At 41.8% G+C, this 25,661-nt stretch overlaps 1 pseudogene; it reads right to left on the bottom strand.

Moving 5' to 3' along the window:
• Window positions 1-2,059: 2,059 nt before the first annotated feature.
• LOC140857189 (GATA transcription factor 6-like) lies at window positions 2,060-4,086 on the bottom strand (annotated as a pseudogene).
• Between the last annotated feature and the right edge of the window lie 21,575 nt (window positions 4,087-25,661).

The raw sequence follows: 25,661 nt of genomic DNA, 5'->3' as shown, positions 1-25,661 counted from the left end.
ATTTTAACGTCATATAATAAAAAAATATCACAAATAATTTATCACTAAAAATTATTTTTATTGTAATGCATACTCATCTTCGAGCCATGATCCATCGTGACCATTGTCAAGGAAAAGCATACCTCCCTAAAAAATGTTGCTGTTAATTAACAAGTAAAGCTATTGGAGGTGTAAGCCATTCAGATTCGGGTCATATGTATGCGTGATTAAGATTCAAACATGAGACATCGATGCAAGCCAGCAAAGATGCAGGTAGCGCAAAATTGGTCCCTGAACACCAATAATTTCTACAAATTATTCTCTTTGTTGTAGCAGGATTATCCTTTCTTATGCTTCTTTTATAAAAGATCTTTCATTCAACATCAGCCCTTTGTGTGTACTACCAGGTTTATAGTTAATTTAAGCTTGATATGGTGTGACGGATTATAAAAGTTATGCTTCATTGCCCATTTCACGCGTATTTTAGCCTGTGGGGTGAGCAATTTCGTAATCTTTGCTTATACAATGTTGAGCTGTCTTCACATATACACGTCAATTCCCATGGCAACCAACCACTACAGCCCACTGGCTCCATTGTTATGACAGCCACTTGGATAGGATGGAAGCCTACCCACCTTCCATAACATAAAGCAGTCTGGGTTGACAACAGAAATGTTGAACCCAAAAGTTTCTTAGCTGACATGTATCTTTCCTATTGCATCTCAGTCTCGAATGTTAAAAAAAAAAAAAAAAAGGAGAAATCGGAGAATACATGTCAACTGTGTAAATTGGCTTGATGAGGTTGCCATGTTACTAGAGTATCTATTCTCAAATAACATATCATATGAGTGTTGCAAGCAATACCACTAGGCACATGATGTCACGTTCCAAATAGGACGATTAGAGAGGGGCATCTCTACCCACTACTTAGGTGGCTAGCAAACTATGGCATGCTAATTAAGTAGCACATGTTTAACATTTTTATCAGGCAGTAGGTCGGCTTATAGGTGATAAGTACTGATTTATCAAGATAGAAGTAAAACCTTATCTAAGGTGCAGATAAAATCTGATATAAAACAATTCATGACAAAACCAAGGCCAGCTACTTGAGAAGGATCCAGCCAAAATAGTCCCAATTCAACAAGGAATTAAGTCTTGTGCACACAATAACTAAAGATGAAAGTAGATCGGATAATATTCATCTAAATTTATTTTTATATCTAAATCTATTCGAATATGAATAGAAATTTGAACATCCGACTCTATTAGAAAGGATAAAAAGAAAGAAAAAGATATGAATACAAATAAGCAACTATTCGATTCATATCTAAATATTTAAATTTAATGATAATTTTATTTAATTTTATATTGCATTTATGAACTTTTAAAAGAACGTATAATCACATTTAAATATTATTAATTTGATTTATTATCGACTTAATAATATCTATGATTTTATGATCATAAAATTTAATAATCCAAATTATACCCATACTTATATTTATATTTTTTATATCCGAATTATATTCATATTTATTTCAAACAAATATAAATATTAATTTTTATATTTCACTAATATCCATATCTGTATCTTTATTCATCAAATAAGATAAATACTAATATAGATATACTAATATGTTATCTATATCCAATTCGATTTCAGTTCTAACAAAAAATGAATGATTATTTTCTAATAAACAGAATAGTCACCGGACATCAAGTGTATAGCATGGTTTTCCATAAGAGACGAAATAGATGAAGTGCTCAAGAGGACAAATCATGCGACAAGCATGGATTTGGAGCGGGCGGGTGGGCGGGACAAGTATAAGAAGTGGGGTGGTGCAAGAGACCCCACCCGCATTGCTGCCCAACTGCCATGGCGTTTGGTTGGAATTGGGTTGAAATGGTTTCACCTAATCACTGCAAACAAATATTATCTAAAACCTTACTTTTCAAACTTAGCACTGGCACAGGGGATCAAATTATAAGGGCAAACGCGCGTACTAGATTACAATCACCAAATTGCAGCACTTCCAAACCCAATAGAACAAACCATCAGAGAGAGCAGAAACCAGAGGAATAAAAAACAAAGCAAATTCCATTTGAAGCATCCTCCATTAATCTGCTGCAAAAAAGCTACAAATAAATATTATCATATATCCTATATATGTCCACGGCCCCTATCCCTATGTATATGGATGGATGTATTACAAATGATGCCATACCAATAAACCATACTACCCCTTAATATCTCTCTCTCGTTGGCTAAAAAAAGAAAGCAGTCATGTTAGAATTCCAATTCCAATTCCAATTTCCAGACACGGGCCCTAAAATCTAATACTAACTCCCTGCCTCATCCTACCCGTCCCCTCCTTTTTCTAAGTGAAATAACACAAATAAAAAAGATTGCACTACCTACAGCCTGATAACTAGAAACAACAGCAACCAAAAGCTAAAGAACACGAAAAGCTAAGCCGCTATAAGGGTAAAAAATGCAAACCGCGACAGGCTAAACTCTAAAAGGGGGTCGGTCCACAATGTACAGCCGAACCGAACCGGACCGGACCGGGACGGTCAGAAGGAGGGGACTGGCAGGGCGCTGGAGGCAAGGAGCTCAGCCTCCTTTTTCCGGCGCATCTCAAGACTTTCCGGTGGCTGTTGGAGTGGACGTTGCTGATGAAGGTGGGGCTGCACGCCGGCCGGTACTCCGGCAGCAGGCGGCCGGACTTGAACCGGACGCCGCACGCGTTGCACAGAGTCTTCGCCCCCAGCGGCCCCGCCCGCCACTGCGGCGTCTTCTGAACCCCGCAGTGGCTGCACCGCCGCTCGCCTCCGCCGGCGGCCACGGCAGTGAAGGCCGCCTGCGGCGGCTTCGGTTTCCAGCCCCCTTCTTCAGTTTATGCTTCTTGGACGGCGGCTCCGGCGGAGGCGGGATGTTGTCGAGGAAGAGGTTGTAATCGCCACCGCCACAGGCGGTGGGTTCGTAGATGAGGCAGGATTCCAAGGATGACGACGAGGACGAGCAGGAGGACGACGAGGAGGTGATTGTGGTGGTGGAGGAGTCGGCAAAAGAGGGAGGGCCGGAGAGGGACCAGCCGGCGGTGGCGGAGCGGGAGCGCTTGCTGCGCTTGGCCTTGACCGGGACAAGGGCTTCGGTGGAGAGGGCGCAGACGGTGGGGGGCCGGGAAGAGGCCGGGCGGTTCTCTGGCGGAGACTCCGCCTGGGGTTTAGGCGGCGGCGGCGGTGGGAAGGGCGGCGCTATACCAGAGCACGACGGTGGAAACTCCGAAAGGGAGTCGTCGATAATGAGCGAAACCCATTCCAGCTCTTCCACATCTTGAACCTGCGAGTCCCCAAAGCCAAACACCGCCCGTTAGAACCCCCAAACCCAAGAAAAAGGATAGCTTTCTGAGGCTCTTGTACTTACCATTAATGGCAAAGGACTCAACGGTAAACAAATCTCCGACGGCGGCGGTAGTTCGAAGGAGAGGACGGAGGAGGAGCAGGAGGACAAGGAGTTGGAGTTCTCCTCTGCTTTCGCGGACTCCGCTCCTGCATCCGGCTTCTCCTCTGTTTCCTTCTCGGGCTCGGCGAATTCCCCGAGGTCGAGAAGTTCGTCAACCGAGAAACCCTCCCCTAATAAGAGGTTGCCTCTCTCCACGGCGGCCCAGGCCGGGTCGTCGGCAAGGAGACCCTGGTGGTCCGGCTGGCCAGAGGCGGCCAACGGTTCCGACCTCAAACTACTTTTCAGCGCCCCCTCCATTCTTCTGTCCTTTTCTACCTGCACGCCACCAAAAACTCTCAGCAAATTTACCGACACGCAGGGGAGATGAAGAATCTAGCAGAAGAGCTAAAAAAGAGACGAGAGAGAGAGATTCCATCAGCTCCCCAGAACTAAAGTGGAGATTTTTATTGGTTTCTATTTACCTGAGAGGAGTGGAACTGAAGAGGGGATTGAAGAGGGTAAACAGGGAGGGGAATAAAGGAGGAGGAGGAGGTGGTGGTGGTGGTGGAGGGGTTGAAGGTAAAGAGAGGGGAGGAAGAAGGGATTTGCGTTTGGTGGAGCATTGAATGGCTGCGGAAGTCCGTGGCGTCACAAATGCCCTGCTCCTCCCCAGTCCTCCTATTACTACCCCTGCCCTCCGTATCCAATAACCGTTTCCCACTAACCCTTTCTCTCCCACCTTATTATTACTTCGCTTATAGCTAAGATAGGCTAGTACCCTTGCCACATGAAATGTGATGCACTTGGCCAATAATCAAAGAGATATAGACCCAAAAAGTGTATGCGTTAACCAAAATGGAAGGTGTAGTTATAAGTTTCCATGTATTTGAAATGCTTCATATCTAATCTAATGGTGCAGATATTTTTTATTTTATGTATATTTATTTATTTAATTCATCTAAAAGGTGGGCGTATACGGTAATGTGACTCGTTCGAGTCTACGGTGATTTGGCCAGCCTGGATCCCATTCACAATCCCCAAGTTTTGAATTCCTTCCCACCAAAAAAAAAAAAAAAAAAAGAGAGTTAATTTTCTTTTTTTTTCACATTTTAAGTTTCTTTCTTTTGATAACAAGAACCAACCGAAACGGAACGCTCTTTACGAAACCACCACCACCACCTTCCTGTTTCTTCTACGATAATATTTTCCCATTTTAATTACTTTCGTATTTAGCCTGCCTCTTTCCTATACTACCCTAGGTTGATCCCGAAAAACACCAAAGTGCCACTCTCCTTTACTCGAGCAGGGGCTGGCCGGTGGCGTGGCATGGGAATCCAGAGAATAAGTCCAGCTTTTTGTCGGTAGGCAGCCATCACAGCGTGATATCATTTCATCCTTCCGGTCGTTCCCGCTCTGAGACGTACTATGCACTTCTAATCAAGCTACGGTAATTTTACCGCGCTCTTGAGGGCATATTCGTAATCTTTCCCACCAACCGTCACTAACTCAATACTATAAATATTTGGCGTTTTATTTTCCCATTTTATTTTTTCTTCTTTCACGCGTTGCCGCCGGACTCGGAATTTTCCCCTCCGCTCGCCGGCGCGCATCAAACTTGACCAAGATCTGCGCAAATAATCCTCAACGCGCTCCAAAGGTACGAAATCCCCAAAATGCCCCTGTATGCCAGAAGGGCAGAAGAGTAAATTGGCAGGGTATTCGAACCGTGACCGTGGGTCAGAAGCGAGGGGGCGGGCTCCGGTCCGGCTCGCTTAGACCATCCCGCCCGGCCGAGGACGGGACGGACCGGTCATTTTTTGTGGGGCGAAAAGGAATATGGGAATCGCTTGCTTCGAGCCGAGGGGTTTTACCGGGTAAAACGAAAAAAACCTAATCCAAACGTGTCGGCCGGCTCGAGTCCCTTTCCGCGGTGGCGGCCGGATTTCCACGTCATTTTGTCCACGAGTCGGATTCCCATTGGATGCCAGTCGCAGTTCCAGCCGCGCCTCCTGGGCACCAGAGATGTGTTCGAAATTTAAACAGGGAGAGAGAGAGTCGTCGCACCGCCATGTGAGGTGGTAATCGTTTCTCGTGGGTGCATTTAGCGTGGACCCAGGTTTAGTAAAACTATGTTCTAAGTTCGGTAAGGATATGTCCATAGATTTTACACCTTGGACGGTGACCGAACGTCATTGGAGGGAACTAATTGAATGGCCTTACTTGCTAAGAATCTAGGCGAGGGTAGAACGGTGCCAAATCCACCCACTTGTGCACCCTAAGGGTAACATGAGAGACTCAACATGGGGCCCTGCGTCAGCGAATTGGTTTTCGGAAGAGGTGGGGCCCAGAAGATGTTTGTCCAAATGAGCATGGTTGATGCTTGTTTGCAGTGGTATATATCCGTAGAAGACAAAAATGTTCACTGGATATCTTCCAGAGCCAGTGCAGGACATTGCAGGCTGCATATTGGAAGTGCTTTTCGGGCATAGGCATCAATTCCAGCTTCTGGACACTTGGTCTCTGTAGGAAGTTTGGAACATTGCGCTCATCCCAGCATTGGTGAGGTTAAGCTTGAGTAGGAGTGGACCTTCTAATAATATGGATTCGAGAACAACCAAAAATAGACCTTCCACAACGTATACCAAAAGTCACCAGTGTGCTACTTAGGTTATGTCTATGGTTAATCAATATGAAAATGTGTGTTTGTGTTTTTTGTTTCGCCTTTCAAATATTTGCAGCTTATGCATTTATACCTAAGACGGCAATTATAAATTTGTGGTGCAAAGACAGCAATTGTAATTGAATGTGGAGATATTGAAGATAATATGGCTTAAATTGAATGCTGCAATTAGATTCAATTCAATTTAGCTTTTTTTTTTTTTTGGCCTTTCAAATATTTGCAGCTTGCACATTTATATCGGAGACAGTAATTATAAGTTTTTGGTGAAAAGATGGCAATTATAATTGAATGCTGGGGTATTGAAGATAACATGGCTTAAATTGAATAGTTTGATTCGATTCATTTCAATTCAGTGCTTTGATTTACCTAGTGGTCAGGCTTTATCCAATCTTTTTCAAGAAAAAATGGCTTGAATTCAAATTGAATCCCATTTAGATTAGGTTAGAAATTCAAATATCCACATTTTCTAGGCAAAACTTTTTGAGGATGAACTCAAGTTCCAATATGAAATAAATCTCAATGTGGCTTAATATCAATTATAACTAGACCTTGCAATATCATTAGCTTAATCTACGTGCAGATGCAAGATTTAATTATGTATTTATGCTTTTAAAAGCTAATAATTTGAAAATAAAGGGTTCGAGTATTTTCTTAAATTATGTGTTTGAAATTTCATTGCATCTTTGCCTCCCTATAATTTAATTCTTTGAAACATCACGTGTCAACCATTAACTTTTCTTGCATGTTTTTTTTTTTAATCTACGGATTTGCTATCTTCTTTATCAGCTTGAATAGCATGATGGTAATCAAGCCAAGAGAGCAGCCAACTTGGATGGGCTTTAACACGTGCAACTTGCATTTGCTAGTGCACATAAATTTTTTGGTATTTGGATCCAAATATGATAACATGTAGCATATATATACTCGTTGTCAATTATGGATTTGAATTATATCATGGCCAAATCTACTAAAATTAGGTTTTTTTTCGTGGGGGCAGTACTTGAAAGCTACATCCACACGGTAACAAATAACAGATTTGGGAAATGATTGTGAACCTAAATGCTAGATTGATTTGTAAGGGCAATTGATATGTTGTCAACTTTTTCAACAAATCAATTGAGCCCACAAACAAATGTCATGCTAATGAAAAAAGCAAAATTTTTTGTGCACCGCAAGCGGTGTAGAAAATCCGATGTAGAGTGCACCGTCTAGTCCGATTGGTTCACATAGTCACCACTTTTCAATGCGCATTTAATGCTTGCAAATCAATTTTTTTGTTTAAAAATTTTATATGATGAAGTATCTCTTTCTTTTAAAAAAATTATGACATTCTATGTCCATATTATGATATCCTATGTTTATAATATGCACACAGGATGTTATGATTTTTTTTAAAGAACAGGAGTATGTTCGTTATTCAAAATTTTCAAACGAAAAAACTGACTTGCAGGCATTAAATGCATGTTGGAAAGTGGTTGGACAAAAATGTCTTTCTTATATTATGATATCCGAAGTCATATTATGATATCTTAGGTTATATTACACTACAGGATGTCATAATTTTTTCTAAAAGATAGAGATATTTTTGTCATACAAAATTTTTAAATAAAAAAATCGACTGACAGACATTAAATGCGCGTTGAAAAATGATGATTACGTAGACCAATCGAATGAGATGGTGCACTCCACCGCCTGCGATGCACAGAATTTCTCATGAAAAAATAGAAGCCATACCAATTGTTCTCTAAATTTGCTCTTTTTGGGGAAATGGGAGGAGTGTTCACTAGCATTAGCTCAACGAAATTTCCTTTTTCGTTTCCTTTTTGCAAGGCCGTCGTACCAAACCAGGGTAGAGGAATTAGTAAGTGTTGGGATATATCGACCGACGACCCCGACGGACGACCCCGACTGACGACCGACGGACGACCCCGACCGATGACTGATGAACGACTCTGACGGACGACCCCGACGGATGACTCCGACGGACGACCCCGGACGACTCCGACGGATGACCCCGACGGACGACTCCGACGGACCGATTCCGACGGACGACCCCGACCGACGACCGACGGACGACTCCGACGGATCGATCCGACCGACGACCCCGACAGACGGCTGCCGACAATATCCGACCGAAGGTGTGTCGGCCGAACCGACCCATGCTGTTCCCGACCGACCGAGCGGCCGAACCCATATTACCGACTCACTGACGGGGGTGGCAGCCGACGTCCGACTTAAGCAAGACACCAGACCAGCCGACGGTGCCGCCGGATCATCACCCGACGTCCCGACAGTCGAATATCGATGTATGATCGCCAGCCCTCTCAAATACCGTACGACCGCTATGGGCTGCTGTCCTGTCAAGGACGTGCTGTGTGACCACCCTGAAATATTGTCCTGCCAAGGACATGGGTTGATTCTGACAACCCGCGGTGATTTGACAGTCCACGGTGACTCTGACAGCCTCCGACGATTTGACAACTCCTCCTATTGTCTGCGCCATTAATGACGGTGCCATGCCGCGCTCTACTATAAAATGGAGAAGGCAACAGTGCTAAAGGTCGATTCGAAACTCTTGGGCTTGCTCCCTCTCTCTCTTTCTCTCTCTCGTTGAGCTCCTCATTTTCTTTTCGCTGTTGCCTAGTCTCCTCTCTGACTTGATCGTCGGAGGGTCCCTGCCGGAGCCACCTCCGGTCAGTGCGGACTTTCTTTTGCAGGCACTCGTTCCCGGCGACCAGGTGACGAGGGGATTGGCCGCAACAGATTGGCGCGCCAGAAAGGAGAGATCGACAGCACCAGGGATTGTAATCCCCGCGGAACTAGAAGCATCTCCTAAGATGACAAGAACGAGAGCTCAGCGGTCGAGGGTCACTGGATCGACGAGGTGCTCTTCCCATCGGGAAGAGGCCTCTCCTCCACCCTCCATGGCGGAACCTAGCTCTCCGCATCCCGCGATGACCACGGAGGCATAGATCGCGGCGATCGTGCGGCAGATGACCGTGCTGACAGATGCGGTCAAGAGCCTTCAGCAACAACCAATCCGGTTGCCGCCCTCGCCGGTGGAGCAACCGGCGGCACGTCCGGTGCCCTCCCGGAGCAACCGCCGAAACCCACGTCGGTCTCCGTCGCCTCCTCGGGAGCACCTGCCACAGCGCTCCATCGAGAGGAGGAGGGGCGGCTGCGGCGTGACACCCATCGGTCCCGACGGTCATCTCCCTCCTAGCTGGAACGAGCGAGGAAGGAGAAGCGGCCGTGAACACCGTCCGTCTCTCTCTCGGACTCATCGGGAGACTCCACCTCCGGGGTCTCTCAGCACTGACGAATCGACGACTACGAACGTAGGTTCGAAGAAATCGACCGTCGGCTTGTCCAGCTGCAGGTAGACGGACAGAAGTCCTCAAACGACGTTGACTTCCAGACCGCCCAACCTCTCTCCCCACTCATCCTCGACGAATCGATCCCCAATCAGTTCAAGATGCCACACGTGGAGCCTTACGATGGCTCCACCGACCCAGTCGACCACTTGGAGAGCTACAAGGCTCTCATGACGATTCAGGGGGCAACCGACGCTCTTCTTTGCATCGGCTTCCCCGCCACACTCCGCAAAGCTGCCAGGATCTGGTACTCCGGCCTCCGTTCGAAAAGTATCCACTCCTTCGGACAGCTCGAACATTCCTTCGTGGTCCATTTCAGCACCAGTCGGAAGCCGCTACGAACCTCGGACAGTCTTTTCTCCCTCAAGCAGAGAGAAAATGAGACTCTACGATACTTTGTGACGCGATTCAACGCGGCCACGCTTGAGATTCGGGACCTCAACGAAGACATGGCTATCTCGGCCATGAAGAGGGGGCTAAGGGGGTCCCATTTCACATACTCCTTGGATAAGACCCTTCCTCGGACATACGTCGAACTGCTGGAGCGCGCGTACAAGTACATGCGCGCGGACGAAGGAGCTTCCGACCGGCGCCTGACTTAAGGCACGGGCCGAAAGGAAAAACGGAAGAAAGGTTGGGCCCATGCTGAACCTAGTAGGCCCTCCACCGATAGACGAGTCTTGCCCCGACGATGGAGTCCGAGACCGATGCATCGCAGGTATGACTCCTACATCCCTCTCCCCGCTCCTCGTGTGTAGATCCTGATAGAGATCGAAGGAGCGGAGAATCTACGACGACCTCGGCCTCTGAAGGCAAAAGGCTCCGACCAACATGGCTCGATCATCGATCATCGAATCAACGGCTCGATCACCGATCGCCGAAACTGACGGCCTCGGCCTCTGAAGGCAAAAGGCCCCGACCAACATGGCTGGATCACCGATCGAAGAATCAATGACTCGATCACCGATCGTCGAACCGACGGCCTCGGCCTCTGAACGCAAAAGACCCCGACCAACATGGCTCGATTATCGATCGCCGAATTAACGGCTCGATCACTGATCGTCGAAGCCGACGGCCTCGACCTCTGAAGGCAAAAGGCCCCGACCAACATGGCTCGATCATCGATCGTCGAATCAATGGCTCGATCACCGATCGTCGAAACTGACGGCCTCGGCCTCTGAAGGCAAAAGGCCCCAACCAACATGGCTTGATCATCGATCGTCGAATCAACGGCTCGATCACCGATCGTCGAAACCGACGGCCTCGGCCTCTGAAGGCAAAAGGCCCCGACCAACATGGCTCGATCATCGATCGCTGAATCAACGGCTCGATCATCGATCGCCGAAACTGACAGCCTCGACCTCTGAAGGCAAAAGGCCCCGACCAACATGGCTCGATCACCGATCGTCGAATCAACGGCTCGATCACCGATCGCCGAACCGACGGCCTCGACCTCTGAAGGCAAAAGGCCCCGACCAAAATGGCTCGATTGCCGATCGCCGAATCTACGACTCCGTCGTCGGCCTGATCGTCGAATCGCCGAACCAACAGCTCAATCTACGTCTCGATCGTCAAGGATACATCAGATTCTACGACGGAGATCGAAGGGGCGGAATATCTACGACGGCCCCCACCTCTGAAGGCAAAGGGCTTCGACTAATGCGGCTGGCTAACTTGCCGACTTAGCTTCGACTAAGAAGGGCAAAATGCCAAGACGACCGCAGTCGCATTCGCAATGTACCGATCTGGTCACGACCGGTCGAAGGATATTCGGCTTGCCACCGTTTATCATACATCCCGAAGCATACGTCCGACCAAGGCCCGGACAATGGATATTCGACTTGCCATCGTTATCCTATCCGAATACGTCGGACGCTACTCGACTATCAGATTCTGCAGAATGATCGTGTCGACGAGCAACGTTCGGAGGTTGGCCGACCTCCGACCTGACGTGCATGCTCGACCTACAGTCGGGACGACCGATATTGGATCGTTCATTGATGTGATCGTCAGAGTCGGGGCAAGACGAGACGGAAAACCACTCCTTTCGTCCGAAGCCGTCGCCCATGTGTTCACACGAGCCAACACGACATCGGACTCAGGAGTGGGGGGGGCAACTGTTGGGATATACCGACCGACGACCCCGACGGACGACCTCGACTGACGACCGATGGACGACCCCGACCGATGACCGACGGACGACCCCGACGGACGACCCCGACCGACGACTCCGACGGACGACCCCGACCGACGACTCCGACGGACCGATCCCGACGGACGACTCCGACGGACGACCCCGACCGACTACCGACGGATGACTCCGACGGACCGATCCGACCGATGACCCCAACAGACGACTGCTGACAATATCCGACCGAAGGTGTGTCGGATAAATCGAAGGTGTGTCGGCCGAACCGACCCATATTGTTTCCGACCGACCGAGTGGCCGAACCCATATTACCGACTCACTGTCGGGGGTGGCAGCCGACGTTCGACTTAAGCAAGACACCAGACCAGCCGACGGTGCCGCCGGATCATCACCCGACGTCCCGGCAGCCGAATACCGATGTATGATCGGCCAGCCCTTCCAAATGCCGTACGACCGCTATGGGCTGCTGTCTTGTCAAGGACGTGCTGTGTGACCATCCTGAAATATTGTCCTGCCAAGGACATGGGTTGATTCTGACAATCCGCGGTGATTTGACAGCCCACGGCGACTCTGACAGCCTCCGGCGATTTGACAACTCCTCCCATTGTCTGCGCCATTAATGACGGCGCCATGCCGCGCTCTACTATAAAACGGGGAAGGCAACAGTGCTAGAGGTCGATTCGAAACTCTTGGGCTTGCTCCCTCTCTCGTTGAGCTCCTCATTTTCTTTTCGCTGTTGCCTAGTCTCCTCTCTGACTTGACCGTCGGAGGGTCCCCGTCGGAGCCGCCTCCGATCAGTGCGGACTTTCTTTTGCAGGTGCTCGTTCCCGACGATCAGGTGACGAGGGGATTGGCCGCAACAGTAAGCATCTGGTACAAAATCTCCAAAGAGCTGGGAAAGCTAGAAGAAGAATTACAGAGTATGCTACCAAGGTGGCTGATGATGTGTACCATTGCTCTCTCAATAAACATGCATGGTTTGGGGTTTTGAGATAACTTGTTATTCCAGTTAATGACATTTGTGTGCAATCATAGGACCCTAAGTCCAATTTGTTCACATGCCTGTCATCCCGGTTCACGTATGAAAAGAGGAAAACTTGAATTTTCATGGTGAGCAGGAAAGTAGAGAAGCCTTTCTTCAATAATACACACACACACTCTCTCTCTCTCTTTGAGATCACATTATTTTGGACTGGCATAGAGCAGTTACATCCAACTTATGTTGCAGTATGATACTTCTACCTCAATGGGTCACAAGCTTGCGACCATTTGTCGTCATTCGTTGCAAAAATTGTCAAGTCTCCTATAATTCAGGAGAATGTCGAGCAGTTGGTTCCCTGAATGAAGAGCGTACCAGAGCACATGAGTGCAATTCAGATAATTGAGATAACGTTCTCATGCTACAAACTTGACCAGACCTAAATGTTGCCGTTTTGTTTGACACTTTTATTGTCTCCGTGAAATATGAGCCATTTGAAATAGCATCGCACATTCATCCACTTCTACCAATACCTGTATCCACAAAGTCATACATGCACTTCTGCCGATACCTAAATCCGCAAAGTCGCTTGTGTTCTACTGCAAAGGACTTTACCAGCTACAATTTATAGGCTTAGCAAGGATCGGATCGGATGCAGATTGAGATCGATCCAAATCCGATCTGTGATCCGATGGATCAATACATTTTTTTATCCATATTCGATCTGATTGGATATCGGATTATCCGATCGGATATCTGCCCCGCTTAAATAAAATTTTCTAGATGAAAATAGAAGCACTAAACAATAGTCCACTATCATTTTTCAGTCCTTGAGATCTTAATCAATCCTAAAAGCCATAAAGCTCATATTTCATACAACCAATTCATATTTGAACAATATATATATATATATATATATATATATATATATATATATATATATATATATATATATATATATATATATATATATAAAAGATTGGATTGGATTCGGATGGGATAATGGGTCGGGACGGTTACTATCGGAATCCGATCCGATCCAAGATATAAATTTATTAGATTTGGATCCGGATCAAAACTCGATCAACACATTGATCAACCCAACCCATTAAGACTGGATCGGATCGGATCGGAATTTGTTTGGATTGAGTGTAATTGCTAAATCTAGCTACAAAACTAGCACTTTCGTCAATATGTAGGCACCCATTTGTATTGTTTAAAAAATTTAGAAATTCAACTCAAGTCAAAAGTTAGATGAGTTAAGCTGATTTGAAAGCTCACCACCGAGACTTGATTGTTATGGGCAAATATACCAATACATACGTTACATTATATATCTATCTTATTAGATATTGGTTGCAAAGAACATAAAAATTTAAGAGACTAATGACTATTTGATATGCTATCAACTATTTTTTTGTATGGTTGTAGTTGGTATCAATTCTAGGGGGTGGCGATGAGCAAAGAACATGCAAATTAAGAACAATTAGATTTTTGGATGGTAAGGAATAGAAGCATCCAACCTTTCACATTTTATTCACATTGTTCTATCTTCAAACTAATTGCAATGAAGGACATTTTGCAACGACTTGTTTTATATGGAATTAAGAGACTAATGACTATTTGATATGCTATCAACTATTTTTTTTGTATGGTTGTAGTTGGTATCAATTCTATGAGGTGGCGATGAGCAAAGAACATGCAAATTAAGAACAATTAGATTTTTGGATGGTAAGGAATAGAAGCATCCAACCTTTCACATTTCATTCACATTGTTCTATCTTTAAACTAATTGCAATGAAGGACATTTTGCAACGACTTGTTTTATATGTAATCAAAAAAACAGAAAGGTTACTGAAATCACTATGATATGTGTTTTGTCTTAATCAAAGTCAAGTTGCTCAGGATGAATTTCGAGTAACTTAACGAGTAAATTGAATCAAGTCTGATCGAAGATTTGAGTTTTACACGCACAAATCCCCTACTTAGTCAAGTTGAGTAGGTCAAGTTTTGAGTTGACTCAATAATTTTTTTTAAAAAAACAATTTTTTTCAAAATGTGCATGGGAGGATTACAAATGATTAAAAAAGAAGAAGATCCTGCTATGTCACTTCAAACAAATTTACAACCCGTGAAAAATACGGAAAATAAATTATACAAAGTTGATGCTCATTACTTCGAAGATTCACCAGATGTCAGCCAAGTTCGAGCCTTTCATGCTACACATGGTCTAGTTTTACTGGAGTAGTATTTGAGACGAAGTTTCCAAGAATATATAGAGACCAAGTCTTTATCCCTCTCCAAAAAAAAAAAAAAAGAAAAAAGAAAAAGAGAGACCAAGTAGTAGATACGGTGACCGGAGTTTCGGGCGAGCATCCACGTGGGCTGGCCACTGGGCCATATGAGGTCGAACCCAAAGCGCGAATTGCGACCGTCAGAGGCTGGTCGGCCAACGACGGTCATGGCAGCGGAACAAGTGGCGCTCAACGAGGGCCCCCGGTAGGCACCGACGCCAGGAACATAGGTTTCACGTGATTGATGGTGGAAATCAAATATAAAACCAAATTAAAAAAGGAATACGAGGGCACAAATGGACAGAGCCAGTCACCCAACCCCACATGCACCTCATCCCACATGCATATGGCCATCCCTCCATCGATGTTTCAAGGACTTCTTAAGAATAATGGCAAGGATACGATGGAAAGTCACTTTGGTTAATAGACCTGGGAGAGGTGAGCGGAGGAGTGGGGGGTCTTCCAACCTAGAAGCCAGCCACTTTGGTCTTTTTCTCCGCCTTTTCCGCTGCCTTTCTTGCTTGCAAAGGCACATTTACCGGACTGGAATGGAGCTGGCCTCACAAACTCGAGCTTCATCAACACCATCTTTGCCCTATCATTGCACCAGCTTTAGCGATCCGTTGAGGGATCGAGGAGTAGCACGATCCAATCGAGGGGCGCAATGGGCATGGGTTCCACCTGTGTTGATGGTTAGTGCGCTGCTGATTTTGATGGGAGGTTGATCAGCCCGGGTGATGGACCAAACTTGGTGACCCTTTATCATCTGAGTCTCACCCGAAACACAAAACCGGATTACATGTTTCAATGAAATAGGTTTTTTATGGGGATATAATCAGATTATGTTAGGTCGGCATGGATCGGATCCGACGTAGATTTGATCAAAAATTTGCCAACCCCTGGCCTATCCGGTTTATTAAATAAATCAAAAAATCAAATCTAAATATGATTATTCATTGAACGGATAACTCCTAGATTGCGAGTCTTATGGCTGATCATCCTTTAGGATGCAATTAGACTAACGTATCTCTTTTACCGATGTCATTTCAAAATATCTTTTTTCTGACTCTTTATACTGTATTTATATTCACTGCATATGATTTGATCTAATTATTAAATAGGTGAACACAAATAAAATAGACTAAAGGTCTAAACTGGAATATGATTAGTCTAATAAATGGATTTACGTAGGTTGGTCTGTTTATGACACAAGCTGATATATCTTGAATCCAAATCTATTTAAACCAGATTATTTGGGGGCCAGATTGATAGGTTGTATCATGAATTTCCACCCTTGGTTGTTTGTACGTGTTTATGTGTATTTGTGACAGATAGAAAATAGGATGAAGTCCAACCAAACTTAAGGTGCGAATGGGACCAATTTATTCATATATCACATCCAATGGTTCAACCAACTCAGCTATTTTGGCGTTCTTGTGGAGTTTTTCTCCTTCTCTCAATGGCAAAATAGATTGGTACAAATCTACCTGGCTTCAATTCGTATTAAGACTTAAACGGAGCCTACAGAGACCCAACCATAAAGCAAGTAAAAAGCGTATTCTCATTTTTTTAAAAGAAACACCATTTATTTGAACTCAAATTCTACAGGTTATCGAACTTTGAACCTTGTCTTGGTGCGTAAGAGATGTGGTGACCAATAGACTCAAGTTTAATGGGAAAGCAAATATTACAAGCCCAAATTAGAGAAGATAAATCTAACATCTAAAAAAATGCGGAAAAATAGACGCACAAGGAAACAACTCTTAAATTTAATTTTTTACACATATAAGTTTCCCACATTGACATGTTCCAACTAGGGTTGGATTTAGCTGGCCAAACGTTAGCTACATATATTCAGATAATTGCTTTTGTGGCTTACATGAATTGTCTAAATAGTTGAGAATGCTAACTATTTGAGTTTTGGTATATGAAAGTAGTCTTAAGCCCATATTTTCTTTTCAAAAAGGTCAAGAAAGTTGCACAACGCATCTACCTTGCCTTGACAACTTTGTTAGATGAAGATTCACTGTAGAATCAAAAAAATACAATTATAATCATTGCAAATTTTCAATTGTGAGCAATGCTACCATAACTTAGAAGTCTCTCTCACGATCTTGAAAAAAAAGAAAAAAAAAAAAAAAAAGAGTAGAGATCGTACACTTGCTTTGCTCCTTTTTATACTGAAACCATAAATATTACTATGTGCCACATCTTTTGAATATTACTTTTGTTAATTTGAATTTTCGAATAGCCCACGTGGTGTTGTTCTTGTTTGCCACTTTTGTTTTCCAAAACACGAGCTGAGAAAATAAATTTAAGTAAGCAATATGTGTGATGAAACCATTTTATTTTTTTAAATTGCTTGTAAAATGCTATGATATCTTGATTTACAGGATATATTTCTGAAAAAGGTCTCTCTCCTTGAGTCTTCAATTTGAATTTTTTGAGGTCCCCATATAGGTATAGGTTTCATCCATCCTAGGGTTCTCGAGATTACTTCTTTATGTATCGGTAGTTTCAAAAGCTTTTGAAATTAAGGGCTTTAGCATTGTGGCTTCCCCTGCTTTGCACTTTCTCCACCATTAATTAAGTTTTCTCTAATTATCCACTTATAAATATAGATTGTAAACTAAACCATGTAATTCTCTAAATATGTCTCTCTTTGTTTATTTTACCATGTCTAAATATACTCTTCTTGCACATAATGAAAGAATTTATTGCTTTCAAATGAGATAATAATAAAAACGAGGGGAATAAGAGAAGTTTTTGTGCAAATATTTTTTTACAACATGAATTTTTATGTGATATTTTACTAAGAAATGAAAATATAAGCAACGCCAAGTAAGCTCTAAATTAGTTGATTATTTTCTTTTACATTATATATATGCTATGAGGATTAATGCATGGCCACACAAATTGAAATATTCATAAAATTAACATCTAGCTTGATTGTGTGATTTTTGGCCTATTAAACTCGCATGCTACGGTATATTGATCACTCCTTTAATTTTGTCTAATATACTCGTCCACCACTAGTCATTGCATAGTTTACACGAGATATGGCAATTGGGATTGGTGCAACACATGATAGATAATGTTAATTAGAGCCCATCTACACTTTTAATCATCGATTCTTACATTCTATGATGAATCAAGGCTCAAGATGCATCTAAATTGTGAGATGCACCATTAGGTTTCATGCAAAAGAATCATGTCTTAATTGTGATTTCTTAATTTAGAATCATGTCTAAATTGTGAGATGCACCGTTAGGTTTCATGCAAAAGAATAATTATCTTTTTTTTTTTGTGATCTAAATTGTTGGATTGTAGTTTGTATAAATCTCAAAATATTTCAATCTCTTTCTTCTATCCGTCTGTATAGATTTTGAATATGACCTAATGGTTGACATCATTAAAAAAAATGAATCATTCTTTTTGTGAAAAGATACAACCCGAATCTGATGAACCCGTAAAGCATAATCTATAGTTTTTTTTTCTTAATATCTTAATTGCAGAAGGTGACCTAAGGGATGGCTTATCATTGCATGAATCTAACTGCAAGTAAAGCAAAGGACATGCCTTTCCCTACGTTGGAGACCAAAAAAAATAAGAAAACCAAAAACTGGAATTTTCCTCTCTTTGCCGTGCACTTCCTGTGTATTCTAAAATTGCGCTACTGCTAATGTGACGATTGGAGCATTTTGGTGCATTGCGTCCAGGGAGTACACAAGAGGAATATGACCGGTCGTAAGTGGGAGACGAGGAAAATATGTGGGAGGCTTGATTCATGGAACTCCTCGAGTATTTCCAAGACCAAACCTGGCCCCAATATGGCATGGCTCCTCCATGGGCTCGCTTTTCCCTGCCACTTATGAATGCTAAAAGAACGTAAGATAAGCAAAGCATTCGACCATCCATGAAAAGATAAAATATAAATTACGCCCACTACACCCATCAGGGAAATTATTGGTTGGACCCCGTCCGAAGTGGGCCATAGATAATTTGATACTTAAGAGTAAGGAAACGGGTTTAAATACGCGGTCCTGTATGCTGTTAAGGAGGAGAAAGATATTAAATATATGATAAGACGTGTTAAGAAGGAAAAATGAAAAAGAAAGGATTAAATATCTGTGGTCCGCTACAGGTCAGATCCAACAAATAATTGACCCATAAGAGGAAAATCTATAGGTTGATGTCTTCGGGCTTTTTTTTTTTTTTTGCTCTTCTTTTTCCTTCTTTTGTTTCCCTTCTCCCTTTTTTTTTTTTTTTTTTTGCCGGAAAGGTGGATGCCATGGTTTGGTGTAACCAAACTTCAAATTGCATTTGGTTCAGAAGTGAACCAGCAACAAGACTGAATGAGACTCATTCCTGGCAAATGGATTTAAAAAAGCAAAAAAATTGGAATAGTTACTCCAAGAAAATCTGCTTATTCCTGAAATATGTTTTCAAGGAGGAGTTAGAATTCAGCAGAAAAAAAATGGAATACTTTTATTCATGAAAACATGTAATATTTTTATTCATGAAAACATGTCTTTTGTTGCTACCCCTTTTGTGATGGGGAAAAAATGAAGCCAGAGTTATTCCAGAGACTTTACCCATTGAAAAAGTAACATCGAGCATTACCTTCGCTTTAATCCGAGAAACGATTGTTAGGAACACGGCGTCCCCTTCCAACCTTAAAGTAGCAGCATGAAGTTTTCTAAATCGCACATTGATGAGATGAATTAAAGCTCAGATGGTTGCATCAGCCTGATTATTAGTACACTTTATTGGGGCTCCGGTGGTTGGGCAGATCGACCAGATTCAACTTGTAGTGGGGCATAACCTATAGACAGCTCTGGCCAAAATTAATTAATACATAAATATGTGTCCAGCCTCATAGTTTAGACGTAAACAGGAAAAGAAACCCGAGATAACTTGGATTATGCAACACGTCATGTCGGACGTGGACCTGGCCACCTGCAACATTATCCTTTTGCAGGGCATGATAAGGCACAAATTTTAATTTCAGATTGGTATCTCTCTAGCTGGGTGATTAATAATGTTATTTTGGTGCTTTCAGAAATGAAATGGACACATAACAAGCTGGTGTAATCATGACTTTCAGAAATGAAATGGACACATAACAAGTTGGTTTAATCATGACGTACCCCGAAAAAATCCTTCACTTTTCCTTTTCTTTTCTGATGGAGGGAAAAAAAAAAAAAGTTGAGTTGGCCTCCAGCACCTTATGAGGGTTAGTGGCTTAGTGCTGTCTGCGACGAAGTTGCAATTGATTTACGCATCCATCCTAATTACAATTTTTGTTCATTAGACTTGGTAATATTACTTTTGCCTCAGATCATAAGTCAATCAAGGCCGGATTGGGTCCGTGATTTAAACTCTAGATGTAAAGAGGTCAATTTAACATGCTAGATCTGTTCTAAACTCAAATTGAGGCTTCGCTTTGGCCAAGTCCCTGCAAATAGATTTAAAACACGCATAAATGGAAGTCGAGAAGGAGTACTCTATCAGGAGTTTGTGCCATGAGACAGGCGACAAGCTTTGGAAATGAAACTGCACTACAGTACTAATAGTTTCTTTCTTTTCTCTAAATCCGAGAGCTTTAATTGGGCACTTTTATTTGAGTTACCCTGACGAGGAGCTGCGGACTCCTTGTATCCGTGTCATGGTACATTTACCCAGCAGATGGGGCCTATGAAATACGACCGGTGATAGTTCTGGGCCCAAGAGCTCACGCGAATCAACTTAGAAGAATATTTAGGTCGATCCATCAACCTTCAAGGGAGTAAGGGGCCCAAGAAGCAGCAAGACACTCTACTTGGCCGGGCAAATCAGGCTTATAAACCTAACGGTCGCACCGTATTTTATTTGGAGGAGGCCACAAATTTGTACGTTATGAGATGATTTCTTGAGATTTTGACATGGATAACGCCATCTTCGTTACTATGGAATCGCCGGTCATACTTCCACCATTATTAAGGATGAGGAAACAAAGGAATATTGGACTACAACCCATCATTAGTATATGTTGCGATCAAAAGCACTCTTGACTCAGATGGGTTACGAGGTATTATTCTCTTTGGCCTCTGGCCCATGGTATGGGGTTTTACGGTTTTTCCTTTTAAAAGGCATCTCACGGGAGAGAAAAGATCCCATTCTATATAAGTCATGCTCCTCCTTGACTCATGATCAATGTGGGATTAAAGATGCTGTCCCCCATAACAATATTTTAATTTCATACAAGGCCTATTCTCGATTTAGATAATCATCATCTGTAGTCATGATCAGTTGCAGCTGCAGGCAAGATTAATACAATCATGCTGCAGACCCTGCTAAGCCCATACAGGTTTAAGCATTTATGTGGACCATGTCATGGGGCCACATTGGTGTGCCAAGGCAAAGGATTGCCCGTGTCTTGCCCAAAAATAAATGCTGCTAAGTTGCCAAAATGAGTATTTCTTTATGTATCATATGCCGTGCAATAAAATTGATATGGAGCATACCGTCCAAGCATATTAGAGAACATAGCACACTTAATGATGGGGCAGATATTTAATATTATTCAGTTTTTTCTTTCCTTATTTTTTAGTGATGAAAATATCTTTTCCTTTATAGAACAAAAAAAGAACAGTGTTATTACTTCCTGATGCCTTGTATAATTTTTTATGAATATTTATGACATCCTGAACAATATATATAACTTATTATATCTTTATGACATCCTAAACAATATATATGACTTCTTGATATCTTGTATCACTTTCTGTAAATATATATGAGATCCTGAAGAATATATATAATTTTTTGTAAATATATATAACATCCTGAATAATATATATGGCTTCCTGATGTCTTATATGACTTCCTGTGAATAAATATGACATTGTGAATAAATATGATATAATGAATAATATATATGACTTCTTGTAAATATATATGATATTTTGAATAATATATATGACTTTCTAATACCTTATATGTTTTTCTATGAATATATATGATTCCTCAATAATATATATGACTTTCTGTGAATATATATATATATATATATATGATATCTTGAATGATATATATATGGCTTCCTAACATCTTGTATGACTTTCTATCAATATATATAACATCCTGAACAAGATATATGACTTCCTATTGATCATATAATCAATAAAAAATCATATATATTATTTATGATGTCATATATATTAATAGGAAGTCATATATATTATTTAAGATAACATATATATTGATAGGAAGTCATATAAGGCATTAGAAAGTTATATATGCTGTTCAGGATATCGTACATATTTACTAAAGTCATATATATTATTTAAGATATTATATATATCCAGAAGAAGTCATATAAAGTATTAGGAAGCCATATATATTGTTCAGGATGTTATATATATTCACAGAAAGTTATATATATTATTTAGAATGTCATATATATTCACATAAGTCATACAAGATATCAAGAAGCTATATATATTATTTAGAATATCATATATATTGTTCAGAATATCATAAAAACACAGAAAGTCATATATATTATTCAAGACAGTATATATATATATTCACGAAAAGTAATACAAGGCATCAGAAAAAAATAATACTATTCTTTCTTTATTCTACGGAGGAAAGAGCATTTTCGTTATTAAAAATTGAAGGAAGAAAAAGCTGAACAGTATTAAATATTTATTCTATCATTAAGTGTGCCACATGCTCCAATGTACTTGAATTGTGTGCCCTATATTAATTTTATTATACTGCATATAATGCACAAAGATATTTGCTTATCGGAATTAGACCTGATAAACTGCTTATGACTTCTTTGAAGGCCAGCCCCAAGACCAATCCTGACTTCAATTTACTTATTTTCAGAACAGAATTCTTGGGCCAATTGCACCGTAACGGGGGCTGCCACGTGAACTTGCAAGAAGCTACGAGGACTTCTTGGTATAGGCGTAAGTTTCGAACTTCGGAAGAGTCATTTAAATGAGGCTTTTTGGTGGGCTCAGATTTTTTTTTAAAATTTTTTTGTATCAGTAAAAAATAAGATCAAAAAATAAAATATTATAAAAAAAAATAACATGATCGCATAATCAGCCCATAGCATATCACTAAAATACTTTGCCATACAAGAGGCAACTTAATTTGCAGCTGTGTTGGCCTGATCATAAACATGATTGGTACGAAATATGACATAATCCCTCGAAATTTGCTAGATGTCCTAGAGTGAAGGGTGTCTACTTGCCGCCCCAGGTTGTCTCTGGATTCAACCAATCACTATAGCTGGGTCAGTGGACTCAGATCCTTTGCCACGCTTATTTTGTACCAGTGAAGTATCTTGGATGGCAGCCATGTGTATGCTAGTCAAGTTGGATGGTTAAAAAGAAATTGGTGTTTTAAATTTTGCCCCAAAAGTCTCTATAGCAGCGGATCAACCAACTGATGGAGATGTCCCTTAAATTATCCTTGTTGCTTTCTTCCTCTCCCCACTGCACCTCCATCTTTTCTCTCTTCTGGAGCTTATCTCGCCCTTTTATTACAATAAAGTACGTTCCAAATGGGGGAAAATTTAAGAAAAAAAAGCCATGCAACTTTGTTATCTATCTCGGTGTTAATAGCACTTGGATTTCATATGCTCGCATTTCATAATTAAACATCAAGAGAACCCCTTTTAAAAAATGTACTCGGTATACAAGTGCAATTTTTTTTAGTTATCTGAACGAGCCTCGATGTAGTGTTAGATTTTACTGATCTGATCTATGTGCATTTTTTTGGCTGAAACAATATATTTTGGTGTCTGGAGATGCGACACAGTAATTTTAGAAAAAATAATTTGGGAATGTGAAAAAAAGGCAAGTCCAGATGGAGTTCAGCATGGGCAGCAGGATATTGATTTAACAAGAGAAGGAAAACAAGAATTTGGAGTGTGTAAGGAAGAGAATGGATGAGGTTATGGGTCTCATCAGAAAATGAAGATACCATGATGGATTTGGGGAAGAATAACATTTTGGTTACGAGAGGAGAATAGGAGAGAAAAGAACAGAATGAAAGAGAAAGTTAATACTTTTTTTTGATTAAAAATTTTTTTATTTAAAAAAAATAAAGAGAATATAAATTTTTTTAAATTTGTAATTTTTTTTTTCTCCAAATCAAATGGGTTTGGAGAGAAAAAAATTGAGAGATAGTGAATCTTTTATAATATCCATCTTATCTCTTTAATAATAAAGAATAAAATTAATATTATATTTTAATTTTAAAGTTTATTTCAAATCTGTCAGGTTGACTCAGTCAACAGAGCAGGCTGGGACTCCCCCCTTTCCATTTCCACCCACGTATGTGGTGGGGGCGGTTACGGAAACCCCCCCCACACGCGGGCCTCATCTTGACCGTGTTGCGGGATTTTTTTTTAAGAGATCTTCTTCCTCTCATTCTGCTGGTTATTTATGAGAGATAATCAGAAAAATAGAGAGATTGAGAGCTTCTCTTTGATGTACTATTGATTCTCATATAGTGAAAATTTCTCGCCTCCATCTGTGGACGTAGGAGTATCATTTTGATCTCCGAACCACGTAAATCTGTGTTATTCTTCTTCCCTAATTTTTTTTTCATTCTGTGTTGGAGGTGTGATTCTGGTGTTCGTTCGTGTCAGTGGCATTATTATTTGTATTTGTGTGTGAATTTATCCCATCAAACTGGTATCAGAGCCTGATTATCAGATCGCTCGTTCTGTCTGCACACAAGCTTCGTTTGCTACTTTGTGAAGGATTTCATATGGCTGCGAAGTTCGAAATCGAGAAGTGAGACCGGAATATTAGTTTCGATATTTGGCAAGTCAAGATGCGCGCGATCTTGACGCAGCAGGGGTTGCAGAAGGCGTTACTTGGAGAGGAGAAGATGCCGGCCACATTATCTGAAGAAAAAAAACAAGAGATGGATGAGAAAGCTCTGGCTGCAATTCAGTTGTACTTGTCGAACGAAGTTCTACGAAAAATCATCCATGAGAAGTCAGCGGCTGCATTGTGGCTCAAGTTAGAGTCGTTGTACATGACAAAGTCCCTCACCAGCAAGCTACATTTGAAGCAGCATCTTTTTATGTTGAAGATGGTTGAAGGTACATCTGTAAAAATCCATCTTGATGAATTTATCTATTCTTATGGATCTAGAGAATTTAGAAGTCAAGATTGAAGATGAGGACCAAGCTCTTTTATTGCTCTGCTCTTTACCACCATCATTTAAACACTTTAGAGAAACTCTACTTTATGGTAGAGATTCTATTTCTGTTGAAGATGTGAAATCATCCCTATTTTCGAAAGAGTTGATGGATAGGGACTTAACTGGTGGTAGCAGTGAAGAGATTTCTGAAGGCCTTGTGGCCAGAGGCTGGTCTCAAGAGAGAACTTTTGAGAAAAAGAAGGAAGAGCGCAGATCAAAGTCAAGAAACAAGTCTAAAGTCTGCAATTACTGTAAGAAAAAAGGGCACATCAAAATTGATTGTTACAAGTTGAAAAACAAACAGAAAAGAAAAGCAGAAAAATCTGAGAATGCAGCAGAGGCTGAAGTTGCAAAAGATGAGTCTGATGATTATGTTTTATCTGTTAATATTGTCAGATCCAAAGATGAATGGATTTTAGATTCGGGTTGCTCCTACCACATGTGTCCTTACAGGGACTGGTTCTACACCTATGAGCAGATTGATGGTGGAGTTATCTTGATGGGTAACAATGCCCCATGCAAGACTGTTGGGATAGGTTCAAT

Source organism: Elaeis guineensis, chromosome 4 (genome assembly GCF_000442705.2).
Source record: "Elaeis guineensis isolate ETL-2024a chromosome 4, EG11, whole genome shotgun sequence".
In the NCBI taxonomy this organism is placed as follows: domain Eukaryota; kingdom Viridiplantae; phylum Streptophyta; class Magnoliopsida; order Arecales; family Arecaceae; genus Elaeis; species Elaeis guineensis.
Note: the sequence above shows the minus strand (reverse complement) of the source record. Positions and strands in the feature narration are given on the sequence as shown.